Source organism: Strix aluco, chromosome 6 (assembly GCF_031877795.1).
Source record: "Strix aluco isolate bStrAlu1 chromosome 6, bStrAlu1.hap1, whole genome shotgun sequence".
Taxonomy (NCBI): Eukaryota; Metazoa; Chordata; class Aves; order Strigiformes; family Strigidae; genus Strix; species Strix aluco.
This window is the reverse complement of record NC_133936.1, coordinates 31,454,647-31,473,690: the sequence shown is the minus strand read 5'-3', so window position 1 is coordinate 31,473,690 and position 19,044 is coordinate 31,454,647. Positions and strand designations below refer to the sequence as shown.

General features: G+C 40.3%; 1 protein-coding gene across 3 annotated transcripts in view; it reads left to right on the top strand.

Annotated features, from left to right (window-relative positions):
* The window catches only part of SPATS2L (spermatogenesis associated serine rich 2 like), a 155,111-nt gene that overhangs the window by 89,746 nt on the left and 46,321 nt on the right, over window positions 1-19,044 (top strand). For all 3 annotated transcript variants that reach the window (XM_074829521.1, XM_074829522.1, XM_074829523.1), the window contains one exon: window positions 1-72. The gene's annotated coding sequence lies outside the window, so the exon portion shown is untranslated. The remainder of the gene's footprint in view (window positions 73-19,044) is intronic.

Genomic DNA, 19,044 nt, shown 5'->3' with positions numbered 1-19,044 from the left:
CTGTTTTTTGCAGGAGAACTTCTATTGGAGAAGGTAGAAGAATAAGAACGGAAACTGGAGTCATTCACAGTGGTAAGATACCTTTTATATCTATCATTGCTAATCATTGTGACTAGCACGTGGCTGGGTAAGTTCAGAAACTTGTGAGTCACACTTTCAACCTATATTTTGCAACTGAGTTAATCAGGTTTCTTGAGCTATCTTGCTAAAGCTGGTCATAGTGCCACCTGCCACGGTGGTCACAGGGAAGGAAAAAAAAAAAAAGACAAAGTCAAGAATTAGTAGAATGGTGCTTTCTAAATTTCTTGCTATGTAGCTTTGACTTCTTATAAAGACAGAGATTAGTGGGTAAGTGTGTCCTCTTTCACATTGTGAATGTGTGTGATGGATAACAAATCAGAAGGTATTTTATTTATAGGTCTGTCAGTGCGGCAACAAGAAGCCAGCAACTTTGGGATTTCTGTCACCAGGGCAGTGCAGCCTATTTGAACATCTTGGAAGCTTCTTTGGTTCCTGTTTTGTCTGCATAATCTATCTTTCACCACTCCAGATACATTTCTTTCCTTTATCTTCGTTCTCTATGACATTAAGTTGATCAGCTCATACTATATTGTCCTACTGCTGCTCCTCATCCTTTTTTTAATTGTTTGAACTGCTGTGAAGATGTATCATGGTTTGCAACTGAAAGTTCTGCTGAACTGATTCTGAAATCATCTCACACTAAGTATAGTCCAAGGTGATGTTCAGAGGATGGTGGGAAAGGGCAGCTTCATCATGATAAAAAAATAAAATAAAAAATAAACCTATAGACTACAAAACTCAGAAATGGGTTCTCTGCCGTTGCCTCAGTTCAGAGGTGGTCTGAACCTAATGGTTTTTGTCACTTGTTTGAAGAAAATATTTGTTTAACCATATCAAGTAACTCCTTTTGCTGTTGTGTCTGAAAGTAGGCAGTTTCTCTCTGTCCAGCATGTTACTAAAGCATAAGCTCAGCCTGTTCCAAACCTGAGTCTAACAAGTGGGCTGAAGACCTTGTCATTATGTGTAATTCTAATGGGGATGACCGTTTTTTCAAATGTCTTTAAGGTTCTCCAGTTCACTTGCAGCTTAGGACATCTGGATTGTGTTTCCTGTGAATAGCTTCCTGAGAAATCTTCAGTGAGTCACTTAATGCCTCAATTTTAAATCTGTAAAATGAGATAACAATACTCCTGCACTTGAGCATGGGTGTCAGGATGACAAATTGATTATGTATTGAGGTTTGTGAAATGCTCAGACATTTTATTAAATAGACAGAAGGAGAACTCATTTGCACGTTATTCATTGCACGCACCCTCTTTTTTTGGTGGAGGGCAGTTACACTGTTTCTTAAAGATTTCCTTTTTGCTTGAAACTTTTTTTTACATGTCTGCTACATGGCAAAATTCCAAAGCTTTTAGTGGTAGAAGGCTTACAGGGAGTGGCTGAATAGAATCAATCTGTTAGTTAATAGTTTAGCACACTAAACACAGTAATGGTGAGCTATGTGACTTCCTTGAAGGAAAGAAGAAAAAAAGATATGGATGCCCTAAGTAGTTCTTACACATCTGTTGATCCCAAGTGTCGCCAAGTACATGATGAAATACTACTTGTCTGGCTATGAGCTCTATTTACTACAATTAAGTGAATCATCGGGTCAGTTCCTGACCAGACCTCGAGCTGTCAGAAACAGATGGCCTGCCTAGAGAGCAAGATACCTTGGAAGTATCTCCACCCTTGTCAGCAATATTACACAGCACTGGAATCTCTCAGAACAGCAGTGTTAGTATTCAATGATTTCAGTGAAAAGATGGTAGTTTTTCAGCTGTACTTGGTCTTCCACATCAGAATAATGTCTTGTGGCTCTGAAAATAAGGGTATTATTGCTGGCTTGTTGGTGAAGGTCCGAATTTGTGAACCAGATCATGTACTTTGAAGGGCAGTAGTAGGGAGGTCAGTAAAGGCCTCAGACTTGTAAAGGGCTTCAGGTTGATATTAAAAAATAGCTGCTGTGTGTAAATATTATTCCTGGAAATTAGGACAAAATTTTTAATCAGCTCTGAAAATCTTTTCCTATAGTCTCTCTCTGCCTCTCTACCCATCAGTAAAATGATAATAAATGCTTCCCCAGACTGCAGAGTTGTGCTGAAGATTATACTCTGCTCAGATATTTGGATGTAAAGTGCCATACAGATATCTACAGAAATAATAGAATACTGTAGACACTGAATATTGGGGCAAGTTCTACATTGGAATCTGAGAATAGTACACCAATCTGGAATGGGTTTTCTGTATGACTCTGTAGTGGATTTACCCTGGCCAGCAGCCAGGCCCCCACATAGCTGCTTGCTCATTCCCCTCACCAGGTATCCACAGTGGTGCAGGGGGAGAAAATAGGAAGAACAAAATCAAGAGAACTCTGAGTCAAGATAAAAACAGTTTAATTGGTGAAGAAAAAGGGGGGGGGGGGGGGGGGGAAGTGAAGCAAAGGAGATGGCATACCTCCTCCCACAGACAGACCAATGTCCAGCCAGTCTCCAAGCAATGGCCACCTTGGAAGCAAAAAAACCCCTCTTGTTCTACCTCAGATTTTATAGCTGAGTATGAGGATACATGGTATGGAGTATCCCTCTGGCCAGTGTGGGTCAGCTGTCCCAGCTGTGTCCCCTCCCAGCTGCTTGCTGCTTGCCCACCTGCAGCCTACTGGCTGTGGGGGTGTAGTGGGAAGCAAAGAAGGCCTTGACACTGTGCAAGCTCAGCTCAGCAGTAACCAAAACTGGTGTGTTATCAGCACTGTTGTAGCCACAGATCCAAAACAGGGCACCATATGAGCTGCTAGAAGGTTAACTCTATCCCAACCAGACTCAGTATGCTTTCTTTTTAATGTAGTACTAAAAAAAAATCAGATGAACAAAATCCTCTTGTAAGATCTTAAGAATAGAATTTTCTTGATTAAAAATGTTTTCTTGCATGCGCAGATATGACACTTTCATTAGTGTCATGGGCACTTCTGAAACAGTTCAAAAAGACCCCAAGTATGTGCTGAAGTTCATTTTTCTCTGAAAATGTCTCAAAATGTTTGTTTTAAGTTTCGTGGAATTTAGTAGGACTTAAGTGCTTTTCTGAATAGGGGCTGCATGTTCAAGCTGACTCTGTCCTGCTGTCCTACAAGAGCAATTCTGAAGAAAGGTCTGATGGTCATGCTGGGTGAATTATCTCAGAAATGCATAGTTCTGTAATTACTTGTAGATGCATCTTGTTACTGTCTGTATAAATACGTAATTTTGTGCCTTAAAATAATCAACTCTACAAGTCTTCTGAGATGGAATTGTCTGCATTTATCATGAGACTGGACGGATAAAATGCTTTCAAATTTAAACATTAAGAATTGGAATTATATGATTATCCTAGGAAATTGAAAAAATAAAAAGATCTGAAATAGGAATGAAATCTTAGTTCACTTCTGAAAAACAAATTTTGGTGAATTACTTCACTGTCAGTGCCCCTGTCCTTCCCTACACAACACTTTGTTTTTGATCATGTGTGCTGCTGTCAAATGAAAAATAACTGGCAGCTGTGTGATGCAAAAAGCTCGAGAAATAATTCAGATTGGATTTCACTGATCACTTTGATCAATATCAAAGTCTGAAACTGAAAGCAGGTTGAGCTTTCACAGAATTTTCTGATGAAATCATCAAGGTTAAAGGAGATTCTTGAGTTCTTGAAGAGATTCTTTAGGATGTTTGGACTGCTCTGTTGTTACTGCTGGCTGTTCTTTATTCCACTTCTGTTAATACTGATGAGCATTTGCTCCTGGTGATGAAAAGCATCACAGAGGCTTTGGCGAATGTACAGCAGTGTCTGAATGTAAGAGTTCGAGATGGCCATCTTCAAATCTCTTACTGGATTTGTCAGTTGATGCTATCCAATTCCAGGAGAAGTATGACATTATGGGATTTGTTTTATCACACAGTAAGCACAGTGAAGCTGAAACTTCATTGTGTTCATAAAAGGTGTTACGCAGTTTCTCATGGCTTTTCAATACTGAAGCACTGATTTGAATGAAGGTTTCCTTGAATCATGGGGAAGAGTGAACATATTCGTAAAAAGGCAGCCTACAGTAAAGGCAGGACAGAATTGCCCCACTCCAGTATGTTCTGAAATGGTTCATGCTGTAACCATGATCAGAGCAAGTAGTTTTTCTTCACCAGTGATAGCTTGCATTTTTGTTCTTTCTGTGGAGCATGCACTCCATAGAAGTAGGTTGGAAGAATTGTGGGTATCTTTATCCCCAGCAGCAGAGGAGCAAACACCTTCTCTGAGGGCAGTAGAATGGGTGTGTGTTCTGCTAGAATGGAGGACCAGGGCAGTAATTTGTGCCCTGTCCAAAAGCAGGGGGTGTATGGGAATAAAGTGGTGAAAGAGTTCTTGTATTTTTTCCTCCAACTGCACAGTTCGGACAGGGAATGCTTTGGGTCTTTTTAAACTGTTTGCTACACTCTGATTGTGAGCAAGGTGGCTAGACTGTCTGGTCCCAGTTAATGAGTAGAACCCCTGGAAAAATAATGATGGATAAAGTTCAGCTCTTGGAACAGCTCTACCTGTGTCAATATTACTGGGAACTCTGCATATTTAAGGAAGACAGCCAGTGGAGCTGAACCTCATCCTGTGTAAATTGGTTCTTGTACATGGATCTTTTTTTTTCTTCATTGTTGGAGAAGAGAGTCCAAATATTGAGCAACTATAAAGCCACCTCTCTTCAGCCAAAATCCTTGGTTCTGTGGATGCCAGCGATAGAGCTCTGTTAACCACAGAATCTAGTCACAGCTCACTTCTGCTGCCTCCAGAGCCAGCCTTGCACATTTTGGTATGTGGCTAAATTGGAGATGTGAATTTGTGGCAGTTCTGACTGCATGGTTTTGTCTACAGTAAGAAATCTGTACGAGTGACTGCCAGAACTGCTCTTTGTGAATGAAGATGATAACTTTGTGCGTGGCTTCACGAAAATATAGTCAGACACTGAAAAAAATACTATCTCTTCAAGAATCACTTTTGCCTTTACTTGGGGTGGCTCTAGAAGAGTGAAGCAAAGGCATGACTGATACAGGGCCTTACTTGACAATAAACTCTGTAGTCAGCTCTTCTGTGATGGTGCAAGCTGCAGTAACTTCCTGCTTTGATTAGTTGAACTTCACTTATCCCAAATTTTGCTGTGATTTGGGCGCTCTGGGGAAGGATAACTGGCTTGTAGGGAATTTGTTTCGTTTTTTGGAGAAGGCTTGTTCAGCAGAAGTTTTTAAAATGTTTCAGTTATGATGAAGTAATTCCACCCACCCCAACAAAACCCCTGTTTGATTGGAAAATTCCTAGCCAGCCCAGTTTATTGTCTGCCAGTTCTTACTGCTTGCAAGATGGTTAGACCAAGTTGAGATACTGAGAATTTGGTTTGCTTAGTGTGGTAACTGTTAACTGGCACCATTGCTTTGACAGTGCCTACCTGCAATATATAGCAGCTTGTAAGTGCTATTGTAATGTTGCTAATTAACAGCAGTGGGGAGAGAGATTTAGTAGTTAGGACAATTTTGAAGTTCCCATACAAAACATGCTTTTTTGTGCACTTACCTGAAACATGCTGGTATCCACGTTTGCCCAACAACAGTGAGTATGGCATCCTGACAGTTTCAACACATAGGGCATTGCTGGTAACGGCAAATGAGAGATTAATTTGATGCTTTTGAACGCTAGATTCCGTGGAGCAAATAGTATGTGACTTTGTCCTACAAAGCTACATTAAATATTCCTTTGCAGAAATTCTGGACAGATGCAAAGTAAAGGCCTGTCTAATGTGCCACAGATTTTATCAATTCACAGATTGTGGCATTTCAAAGATGGCCTCCAGTGAATGGGCAAAAACAGATGAGCTGAGAAATGCTCTAGAGTATGTATGTGCTATACATACATACTATAACTGATCTTACCTGCCTTTGAGAAAAAGTACCTTCAAAATAAAACATACATTTATTTTCTATAAAATGTTTGTCAACAGATGAACAAAATACCTTCTTTTTATTCTGTTGATAAAATTACACCATTTACTGTTCACATGTTTTGTTCATTTCTGTGGCTAGTCAAACAGCTTGCTTTATCAGGATTGCCCTTGCCAAGTTAAGAAATCTGTAATTTTTTTTAAAGGTGCCTTATGTGCCTGGGTAAACAAGGGCCTGGGTTTATACATGTCAGGCAATGCTTCATATGCTATTGACCTTCAGAAGCAGAAAAGTTTTCTGGTGCTGTCGCCTGATTATTGGTGTGGGTGTGAGAGGCAAGACTGGTTAAGGTGCCTTTGTATACTTTTGGCAGTACACAGTCTGCATTGGTTGACTGTACTTTTAAAATTAATTTTGACATACCTGGGTAGTGTGGGTTTCAGCTGAAAATAATTGGTTTCTTGGGTTTTTTTCTCTAAAAAGTGCAGTTCGAAGTCAAATAAATACTGTAATAGGCACTTATTTTAATATGTAATAGCAATTAGGTTGAAGGACTGTATGAGCAATAAGTAATTATAGCTTAACTTATTTATATGCTTTTGTTGTTGTTTCCAGAAATACCTTTGTTAACATAGAAAATCAATGTTTTCCTTGGGGGTATGAAGGTGGGAGAGAAGAGGAAGGCTAGCATTTGTTGTAAATCTGGGAATACCAAAATGTCAGTTGGTATTGCTTCCAGTGTAGTGTGTGACTCTATGGGTACTGTTAACATGGGAATACTGCTGGGCTTGTGTCTGTTTATCATGGGTATACATAAGGTCATTTTAATAGAGGAACTGAACTTGTAAGTATTTTTTTAGAGTTTTTATGTACATATATTTTGTGTGTGTACATATATATATATTATTTTAAAATACTCTTCAGGGAGAAACTTGCATCTTCCTCAGAGGACCTATGGGGTGACTTGGTCTTAAAAAATGAAAGGCTGCATTTAATTTTAGTGTTCAGTTTTGGAAGGTTCAGACTGCTCTGGCACACTTAAATCAAGTACTTGCCTTCAAGCATATGCATAACCTCGCCGACTCATAAAGTATGCTTACATATGCTTTGAACATACATTATTCACCCGAGGCCTAGCTGCATTAAGGCTTCTTTAGGTCTGTCTTGCCTCTAGTTGAGTATCTGGCTTTATCAGTTTTCATCAAAAGCACTTTACTTCAGGGAGCTCTTTCAGAGCTCTTGTAAAGTTCTTCCCTTCCCCAAGCTCACCATAAACTTGCCAATGCGTCATCATGAGTGTAGTGTTTCCCTGTGTGCTTGGCCAGGGCAGCTCTGGCTGCTGTGTTCAAAATGCCACTGCCTAGAGGCTCCGTCTCTATGTCTGCAGCCAGGGAGGGGCTCTGCTGTCCTGTCCTGTGGGACCAGCAAGCAGCTGGTTCAAGTCCATGTAGGTCCTTGAGTTCAAAGGAGTTGCTCCAACCTGTATTTGCCAAGAGTCAGCCCTGCATGTATAGCAATGGTAAACTGGCCCTTCAGAGACATCTAAGTGAGAAAGGTGGTGTGGGCTTAGAACACTTAATAGAAAGAAGGCTGAAATGTGAATAGTTCCAGGACTTTCTTTGAACTTGAGATTTATTCCAAGATTATGAAAATTTACTGTAACAATTACACTGTACCTGTCTGCTGGTAGAGGTTTGATTCCTTGTGATAATTTATTTCTTAACATCTAAAACAAATGTGAATTTGAACACTTCCTGATGTTCTTTTTTTTTTTTTTTCTCTGTTCTTACTGTTTAGAGAAACCACTGTGATTGAGTCAGGGTATACTACTACATTACATACTTTGCTGTTAGCTTTCCCATGCCATACTCTTCTAGCAGTCCACATTTGGGCAACCACAGAAGCAAATTAACTGACACTGTCTCTTGGCATGCCATTCTGAGTTGAAATAGCAGCCAGTGTAAATGACTTTTAATGACTCAAGCCCCTGGCAAAGAATGACTTGGAAGATAATACCTAGTTTGTAAAAACTGGAAGTTTTTGGGGGTTTTTTTTGTTTGTTTTGCAGGGGGTTCATGCAAATGTAGAGTTTGTGTAGATCATATTTTACTATTTCACTGCTCTATCAAGATGTTTGGCAAGATTCCTTCAGGCGCTTGAGGAAGAGCAAGATGCTAATGTTTATTTTGGCAAGCATTGCTGTGGAAAGTGGGTTTTCTCAGTCTGAAATTTTCTTTCCAGATCCCCCATCCCTCCCTTCTGCATATCAGTGAGGACCATTTTACTGGGCATGCAGCTGAATCCAGCTATTCTAAATTGGGCTTAGCTCTACAAGTGAGATAAATGTAGTAAACCCGGGAATTTTGGACATCTTCAGTTTATGCTGAATCAGTGATGCTCTGTGATCTCACAGAGAGATTCTCCTCTGTGATCCCAGCCAGCAGAACATAGGCTCTAGGCTCTCAGCAGTTGTTCTGTTGCAGAGTGAGGAGGGTATAGAGCCCCTGGGTGCAGTCCCTAAGGTGGAGAACATCGGGAGACAAGCAAGTTGCCACTGAGCAGCCACTGGCAGTTGTGATAGTGATGGAGTGGTGCTGGTATTCTTGCCTTTGGACGTCTGGAGTGGGGAAATGCCCTTGCTGGCTCTTAACTGGTTCTACAAAGCTAATAGATGGGTTTGAGAGGAAGACGAGAAATAGAGAAATTCACCTTCTCTTCTGAAGAATGGCCATGGGGCTAAAGCACACTTCTAGTGTAGCAGGAGGCTGGTTTGGAACAGGCACTTCAGTATCTGTAGGCTGGTCTTGTCACTGGTCTGCTGGTATGAGTTTTTTCGGTCTCTTCCATTTGAGCTGTTTCATTTTTTTAAAATAAGCATTTATTCTATAGATTTGTAGGACAGGACTCCTCATTCTTTCAGAAGTTCTGATTTTAATGAGCTGGTAATTTCCTACTCTGAAACAAAAAATTGTAGGGAAACTTCCTGGCTTACCATATTTCAGCATCTTAGCATTTTTTTGTAGTTCGGTATAGCTTCTTGATGTGGAGTAGAATTTCAGGGCCATTGGTGAGTGTTTCCTTCTTAGGTAAAAGGGTAGTATAAATTTTATGGGTCAAAAAGAAGAGCAATGGAAAGCACTGTCACCTCAGTTTTGAACTAAATGTGCATTTGACCACTCGCATCCTTTCACCAAGGTACTTGATAGTTGTTCAGGTTGAATCAAATCATGTACCTCAGCAAGGACACAAAACCAAATGGACAGGGAGTTCAAACACATGTATACCAATGGAGGTGAGAGACTGTTGGCTTCAGGTTACTGGCTTCCTGCCTCAAATGGCAACAGTCATGCAGCTTTAGAGAGGGTCTGGCTTGAGAAGAAATGTTTGGCTACTAATCAGTATGGTAAAGAGGGTGGGAAGAATTTTTGGAGGTTGTGCCTAAGTCACTTGACTGTTTGCTAGGAAACAGCTCTTATATCATGTAAATACCTTTTCATGGAAAGGCCTGGTACGGTGCAACAAGACTCCCTTCCAGAAATTCAATGTTTTTTTGAATCTGAATTCCCAGGTTTTGTTTAAGAAATGTACTGTTATTTGTGTTTTGGGGATGTTTTTCAGTGTTCAGAATGCTATTTATTTCTTTAAATAATTGTACTTATTTATTTTCAAATTTATTTTACTTAAAGTATGATTATTTCATAAAGCATTTTACTATATTTGTAGTTTCCACCCACTGAACTACTACTGAGCTGACTAGAATGTGTTCTTAGAACACTCCAAGTTAACTAAGTTTTTTGGTATCCAGCATTTAGCACAGACTTGATTAGCTTTTCTATACAAGGATATTTCATGACCTCATAAAGTTTGAAGACTTCTTCATCCTTACTATCTGTTCAGAACAAAGCTGGAGGGTGGGAGATTGATCTGCCTTGTCGGTTTATGTCTTTGCCAACAGCATGACATAATCTTTTGGTTTTAATTCATTATATCATTAGAATTACAATGATTGAATTTAAATGCAATTTAATGGAAGTTTGTCAAACAACAGAGATGAGAGAGAGAACAGTAATGAGAACTTCACAGGTCTCTGGACTTTTAATCGCTTTCCCATCATGCAAAGAGGTTGGGGATCCTAAGCTCACTGCCACCCTAGAGTCGTTGACTGCCATGCTCTGGACTCAGTAAATGGATCATAATAGGGCCACACAAAATTAGTCTGGATATTTGTATTGTGTGCATTTTTTAATGCACAGGTGCAGAATGTGAGGTAATGAATCAAAGATCTTTTTGTGGATGGAAGCCAAGTGGACATCAAAGGAAGGAATAGCATTCATATAACATGGAAGCAAATAGTTATTTACTAACTGTGTTAAGTACAGAAGGTGACTGCTGGTGTAAGAATACCTGTGTATTGCTGTGGAGTAGATGTGTGTATCATTAGAAGAAAAACATCTTTATTCCAATAAGAGGGTTGCTGGACAGGGGAAGTTAATGTGTTTTCTAGTGAAACTTAGTGATGCTGTGATGACTCTTAAGCAGACAGTAAAAAATGAATGTATATGAATATATATAAAATATAAAAAAATTAATGAATACCTTATATACCTTGGCTCATGGATTCTCACAGAAATGTAGCGTAAGTAGCATTTCTGGGTATGTGTACATGCCTGCCTATTTATCAGCAGTTACAGAATATCTACTTTATACTGGTACCCGCATGTTGCAGCATGGATACATTGATCTACACAGGACTTGCATGTGTGCCCTTCTGTGGCCTGATTCTCCATTGCAGTAGTTTGCTGTAATTAATGCAGAGCTGGCCTTTTGTCAGTGTTGTGATTCAGGTGTCTCATATGGCAGTTCTAAGCTGTTTCATTACAAATATGGTAAGAGCAGGGACCGCATTTTGCCGTGGCAAAATGCAAGGAGGTAGCAGAGATAGCTTTAGAATTCAGCCCGAAACATTAATAAAAAGAAAAGTAATTTCTAATGTTTGGTATTCTTGAGCACATTAGGCTAAAATTCCAGAAGGAATTGCTCAGAAGTGCAAGAAAATATCAGCAAAATGTTACCACTTACTTTTTTTTATCATTATTGCAAATGTGGGCATATATTTTGCAGCTGTCTAGGTTCGACTGTTTGCCTGCATTTTCTGCCTTGTGAGCCAGAGGCTATGAGAATCACTTTGATTTATTTCACTGCAATGTAATGCCACTTAACAGTGTATTTAAGCTTGAGCAATATTTGTAAAGCATATTCAGAAGGTACCAAAATGTATACTTTCATAGGGGTTTTTTTTTAAATTTATCTCCATTGCTCAGATGCAGGATAGTGTTAATGACCAAAATATATGCAATTGTGTTGGATCCTTCTCAGCCCAAGGTATGTATATTCTACAAAGGTAGCAGATTCTTATATTTAAACATCTCAGATGGTAACTCTGGTGGTGCCTGTCACGTGGCATCAGTCACTTTGCACAAATGAACATTGAGAGCAGCCCTGTGGAGAAGGACTTGGGGGTGTTGGTGGATGGAAAATTGACTGTGAGCCAGCAATGTGCACTCACAGCCCAGAAAGCCAACCGTGTCCTGGGCTGCATCAAGAGAAGTGTGGCAGGAGGTCAAGGGAAGGGATTCCTCCCCTCTACTACACTCTTGTGAGACCCCACTTGCAGTGCTGTGTCCAGCTCTGGGGCACCCAACACCAGAAGGACATGGACCTGCTCGAGTGGGTCCAGAGGAAGCCACAAAGGTGATCAGGGGGCTGGAGCCACCTCCCCTGTGAGGACAGGCTGAGAGAGTTGGGGTTGTTCAGCCCGGAGAAGAGAAGACTCTAGGGAGACCTTACAGAGGCCTTCCAGCACTTAAAGGGGCTACAGGAAAGCTGGGGAGGGACTCTGCATCAGGGGGTGTAGGGATAGGATGAGGGGTAACAGTTTTAAACTGCAAGAGAGTAGATATAGATGTAGATATAAGGAAGAAATTCTTTCCTGTGAGGGTGGTGAGGCACCGGAACAGGTTGCCCAGAGAAGCTGTGGCTGCCCCCTCCCTGGCAGTGTTCAAGGCCAGGTTGGACGGGGCTTTGAGCAACCTGGTCTAGTGGAAGGTGTCCCTGCCCATGGCAGGGGGGTTGGAACTGGATGGTCTTTAAGGTCCCTTCTGACACAAACCATTCTAGGAACATTAGCTAGTACACTGACGCTCGCTCATCCTTTGGGGAAGCCCCACTGAAACTTGCGTAAAGAGCTTAGCTTGGATAAAACAGACCCAGCATTCAAAGACTGTACAGCAAGGTTTACAGGCAGCCTTTGCTGTAATAACAAGGGTGTGGTGTTGTCTGTGTACCAAAGATAGGAAATACAGCCAGAATCTTTTGTGATGTCCATATTGAAAGATATGATCATATTGCAGAATACTTGTAAACTGTTTGGATAAAATATTCATGGAGTTTGGGGAAGATGCCAGTCAGGTATCTTTCTTCTGACTGTCTCTCTAACTGGAATGTTCCTAAGGGCTGGAACATTCCTCTGCAGGAGTCTCTTACAGTGGGGGCTGCAGCAGCACGTGCATGGAGGGTCTGAGGATCCATCACACACCACAACATGCTCTTTCCAGCATGAAAGCACAGATGCCTGTGGAGCCCCCATATGTAGGGGTCTGGCTTTGCTCACACACTGGGGCTGGGAGAGGGAAGTGAGCTGGCTGACAGGAGAAGACAAGCACAGGCTCTCCCTGGGTTATATTAATAGCATCATCAGTGCTTAGGAAGAGGAGAGCACAAGACCAAAGAGCAATGTGGTATATCAGAATGAGGTACAGGGCTTACTGGTGCCTAACTGTTCTGTTGTGACACTGGTTGAACATCACAGTGTTACTGTGATACCTGTTTAGAACCATTCCTGCCCTTGGCAGAAATCTAAGGATAGGAGACAGGCTTCAAAAGATGCTGACCCAGGTGTTAAGGACTGTCCTTCCTCTCATATCCCACTCAATTCTGTCCCTTTTCTCTCTATAGCAGATAGGTCCATGGTCTCTCAGGTGTGGATTTTATAGTGTTAAATAACATAACTGAGTTCCTGATGTGCCACTGCATTATTTTCCAAACTTTTATGCCTTACTACCTGTTTTCAAGCAAGCAGTCTTGCAAGGCTGTAGATTTTGGAGACATCTGCTTGTTTCTCAATTATGTCAATCATTTCAGAAATCACAATGGGGGAGCATCAGCCTCTTTTCTGTAGGAATCCAGACCTGCATGTGGAATCAGTGAGACGTTTTATTTCCTGCATCCTGTTTCCTGCTCTGCAGCCAGTAGGTTTCGGGCAGAGTGTGGCGACCATCAGGGAATCAGACTGCATTAGTTGAGCAGAAGGGAGAACGCAGAGGCAACAGCTGCATTCTATGACTGAGACAAGCATGACCAGGGGACCACAGCGGGCCTGGGCTCTGCACATGGAGAATGTTCTGGAATGCGTGTGTACTCTTGCACATATGTTTATGCATGAATTTAAAGAAAAGGATACTAAAGGCCTCAAATATAATCAGATTTACCCAGAGGCACTTAACCAGCCTGAAGTGCCTAATCTCAAACTTCTGAAAACCAGGAAATACAAAATCATGGCGTATACCCTTTCTGGATACAATCTTTAGAAGGGCATAAAGCAGTACTGGAAAAATAGCAGTTCTGTATTAATTACACTTTACATTGTTTTTACTAAGTGTGTTCATTTATAATGACACAGAAGGCTAAAAGGACAGCTGGGAGGACACTTGCTTAATATGCCCTAGATACGCTTGACACTGGTTATGTTTATGCATTTATTTTTTAATTATTTATCTTTAGACGCTAGGCTACAGCAAATAGAAAATCATACCTGTTGCTAATCTCAAGACAGTGAAAACAAGCATCTAAATCTCATGCTATCTCTAGTAGTTTTGCAACCACACTGACAGGGCTTTGTGTACAACTAAGGACACTAATTTTTGTAACTAACAATCATATGCACACTAATGTTTGGTCTTTGATGTAATGAGGTGGTTTTTTCTTCTGCTACTTAAATAAAATCTGAGTGAAGACCAGAAGAATTTCTTTCTGAAATACCTGAATTTTGGAATCACGCTCTTTGAGTTTTGTCAGTTTTTCTGATACAATAATGTTAACTTAAAAGTGCATCAGAAAAGGTGTGTTCATCACAGCCTTCATCTGCAGTTCTCTGGTAGCATCTCTTTATAATGAAAGTCAAAGTCAAATGAGGTATGGAGGCCATGTGTCTCTGATTCTGCTGGTTTTTTCTTTACCTAGAGCATGTGGAAGTCTGCAGGCAAGACAGTGTAATATAATACATATGGGTAGATAGGAATCCTATTTAAAAATGAGATGTTCTGTAGAGGAAGTAGGAGTGCAGAAGATTAAAGCATAGTGCAGGCTGCTACAATCTCATTAGATACTTAGCATTTACATCTTATTTTTTGAAGTTGACTCTAAAATTGCGATTGCTTTGTTCCACCCTTACCTTGCATGCTACCTTTTTGGAGCTGGGGGATTTTGACTGAACTATTTGGAAATGAGTAAATGATCCTTAATTAAAAATAAAAAATCCACATTCCAGCATTGCTCTACTTTATGAACATATTTGACAAAACTGTAAACTCCAGCTGCTCTGTTAACAGTGAAAGCTTACTCAGTGACTGAGTGTGTGTACTCTTGCTTAGCAGGGCTGACAACAAGTGTACCGGTGGTGGGGCTATGTATCTGTTTATCTCCTGCCTTGTATGGCTGTGCTGTCTCCCAGAGTGTCCGGTCATGGGCTTGTCTGACCTGTAAAAGGAAAGAGGAGGGCAGTGCAAAAGAACCTGGCAGAGGGTTTTTTGGGGGTGCTGTGTGAAACTTCGAAAAGGTCGGTCATGGGACATTTGAAAGAAATTATCACAGTGAAAGGAAGGACCGGGTTAGCACAGGGTGCAGCAGATGACTGCAGAAGCAGATAGGGATTAGAGGAGCATTGTCAGGGCTCAAGTCAGACCTGGGATTCGTGTTGTGCTGGAATGGGGGGGAGCATTATAAAAGGAAACAGTTGCATTGGGCAGATGAGGAAATGTCATTTGGGGGATGTAGGAGACTATTCATACATAAACCTACAGGTGGAAAATCCTTCCAACACTCGATTATTCTGTGCTGTTCTGTGAGGAATTTTCTGTTCCCCATTGCCAAAGATAAGTTGTATTTTCACATGTTAGAAATGGTGGAACAGGTGTCACACACAATCTCCTCCACTCAGATAGAGTTTACTGCCCCAGTATTTTCACAAACTGTATCTTTATGGCAACGTTTACTCTTTCATAAACTCTTCCCCCCCCCCCCCCCCGTGTATTTGCAAGGCAATTATTTTTAATTTTGTTGGAGCATGTTTCTTCTTTTTTCTGATACCATTTCTAAGTCTGAAATTTAAATGTGTCAGGTGGGAATTGCCAGGTTTTGCAGTTAGGGGCAGGACACAGACTTAGTCTCCTGATTCTCTGATGCTTGAGATGCAGGCAAACCCACCCATGCAAACTGTTATATAAAATGGAGTGTTTTGTCAGCTTTACCCAAAGGACTGTCTAGCTGGAAGGTGTCTGTGAGCCAAACACCTCCGAAGGTGGTACTAGTGGAAAGGTGACACGTGTTCCTTGGAAGCTGAACACGGCAGCAGTGGGTTCAGAGCTGCTTGAAGACAGAAAGGAAACTTCTGTAAAGGCTGGGCGAGCAACCACATACTTAAGGCTGTGACAGATGAGCACTGGCATATTTTGCTGCAGTGGTTAAGGGCTGTTCCTAACTGTCTGCCCTGCTGGATGTGCTGCTTGTGGTACGGTCGGCAGGACAGAGCATGCGCCAGCACCTTAGCTGAACTGGTTCACTTTCATGTAGCTTAAGTCTATGTAGAGTAATATGAATTGCTTCATTTGGTAGGGGGGAGAGAAGTAAGGCTCTGCCAAACTTAATCCACTCTTCTCTGCAGCATTCCTGTGAATGCTATTGAAATGTTTCATTTGACAAGCAAGTGAAATGTCTCATTTGGACATGTGTAATAGGTATTGAAATAACACCCTTCCATCAATATTTGAGGTCAGGATGTAACAAGCAACTGAGTGATCTCCTATTCCAGGTAATGCGTTTGGAAATTTGTATCAGAAATTAATGACCCATTTATATAACGATTCTGTAGTATTTTTTTCTTTCATTCCTTGTTCATGGAAGTCCTGTTGGTATGACATGCAGTGACATTTTAGGACCACAAATACAAGCCAGAGATGTGGAGAAAGACAAAGCATGTAAGCTGACATTCAAGCTGAGAACCTCTCACATACAGCATGTTTTGTGCATTATAAGTTTAGTGCTTCTGTTAATTTAATCTTAGCCACTGCAGAAAATCTTCTGTAAAAGATCTTTCTCCAAATGTGTTTTTGTGTGCATGCTGTTAGTGACATGCAAAGCACTGTTCTGCCCTGGCTTTAGGGGGCTTTAGGGTTCAGTTGAGGGCTGTGTTCAGATACTCCACAGCTCAGGCAGAAAGAAGCTTCTCTGAAGAGTTCAGGGTGAGAATGTAGCAGCTCAAACTTAGATGCAAGCCTGGAGCTAAAGGTTCTACACTTCAGGGGGATCATTTTGTTCATAAAATTATTCATGTGCTATAATCTTTTGTCACAGGATTGGAAATGAAGTAATTGTTCAATACAGAGATTAAAATATCATCAGAGGAAAAATACCCGTTAATTTAATAAATCAGTTTGTGCTACAATGAGAAAATTAAATTGATTAGCTATTAAGTATAGCCATAAATGATATTCTTAAAAATTAGTGCTATACTGACATTTTCCTTTTAATGTATCATTTGTATTTTATGTAACAAGCAGTGCTGGACTAAGTTATATAAATGAGCAAGTGTTTTATGCAGGTTATTTCATTTATCTGTCCTTGGAGAAGGTGAATGAAAAATAGCTCCAACTCAGTTTTAGCATCTTCATTTTGACAGCTGTAATACGCAAATTAATGAAGTCTGAAGTGTAGAGGAATGAGTCAATTTGTAAAAGCTGGTGTCCTCTTAGTTTTTGATCTTAAAAGGAACGGGGGGGGGGGGGGGGGGGAGAAAGAGAAACCGAGGGTATGTTTTGTGTGGCATGCCAAGTCTTGAAACAGCTTGCAGTTTGCAAGCTAGCTGAATCAGCACTACATTCATCAGTGGAAGACTATAATCATAGTAATACCTGGAGTATACAGCAGAGAAGAGATAAGTCAAATCTGGCAAGGTGTTGTATGAAGTTATGTCTGGTTTTAAACTGAGTCATAGCATTGCTACAAAGAGTAAATTTGGCTAAGTACTGTAGTAGGGTTTAATTAGTAAATTGAATTTAAATTTGAAGAATTATTTAGCTAGTAACTTTGAAGCAACATATTGAGAGGTGTGGGGCTTTCACATAGTATGATTATTGGGATTCATTTGCTTCATACAAGATGCAGTTTTAAAATGTACAGTTTTGGTACAAAATTAGTAAATATGTGCTGAAAAAGCAGAACCTGAAGGTTTCAGATGACAAAGATCTTTTCCCATTATTTATTGGGTTTTATAGATTAATAGACTTTTAAGGCCAGAAGCATTGATTAGCTAAAATCCTTGTTGCACTTGTTTCTGTGCTGTGTGTTGGTTCCTCAAGAAGTTTTTTCCAATTTTTTTTAATGTTGTTATAAGGTGTTGAATCAGATTAAGTGTATTTAAATCAGTATGCAAGAGGGTATGCTTCCATCATGTCTGTAACATTACAAAAGCTGCTAGATAGTAGATGTAAAGGGAAACTAGTCAAATTCCTTAATGATTCCTTAACATACAGGTATCTATTAAACAGTATCAGTCCAGCATGGTTTTGATGTCACTAGGGAGAAGCATGCTTTTCTGAAAAGCAGTAAGGGAGATGAAGATTTACAGAGTAATTTTGGAGCTAAGTTTTCCAGTCTGTGTGGGAAATTTGACCTATATCTCATGTTCTGTGCCCATTCGGCGTGAGAAATAGCTGACAGCAAAAGACAAGAAGTACATAAAAATGTTACATAGGGACTACAGACTACAATAATTTCTCAACACTTTCCTTTAGTTGTTGGAGCACACTAAATATTGGAAATGGAGTTGCCCCAAGCTCATATTCTGTATGATCTTCCTCCCTGCTCTGTCCAGACACTTTATAATTCTGTTTTTAGACATTGGGTGGGCTTGACAAAGAAATGAATTTGAGCTCTTTCATCCTTCATTTAAGGAGGGACAGGGAGGGGAACCTTCTGATCTGAGATACCACCAGACAGTAAGGCATTCAAAGTGACATAGGGCCCATTTGCCAGGAAGAAGTCTTATCAGACATAGTGAGACTTCAGCTCAGTGTCTTGGCAAAGTGGTTGAGCCACTGACTAAAGACAGATAGAAGGTATGTGAGTTTTAATAGAGAATATCTGTTCATGGTATAGTAAAATAGAGATGTCAGGAGGAACCTTACTCATTTCAAGCATTTTTTTAATAAATGGCAATGGGAAGGGTTACTCTTTCCTTCTGGCACCTTATTTTTGAAGGTTTCCATAATTCAGTGTCTGCTCTTCATCAGACCCAAACTCAGAAATTCATTTCCTTTTCTTCTTCCTATCATGTCTTCCCCATTTACTACAAATAAAGTCACGTTATTTTTGAAAATGTGCTTCCTTGAATCTCATCTCTTTAATTAGAAAATGGATGCATACAAAAATTAATATCAAGATTTAAATACTATCAGTGGATACTGTAATAGAAGCACTTAATTTCTGGAGTTTGAACTCCCCTGAACTGCTATGTTTCAAAGCAGGAGTTAAGGGAGAATTGTTTAAGTGCATTAAAAGAGATTTAAAAGAATTATGGGAACTCTTACATCAGTCTACATAACAAAAGGCTCAAAAGGGGAAAAGGAGGAAGTGTTTCAACTTAAAAACTTGGAAAGAGCTAAAATTTCATTCTCATTTATGTACATCTATACCTGCTTGTCAGTGT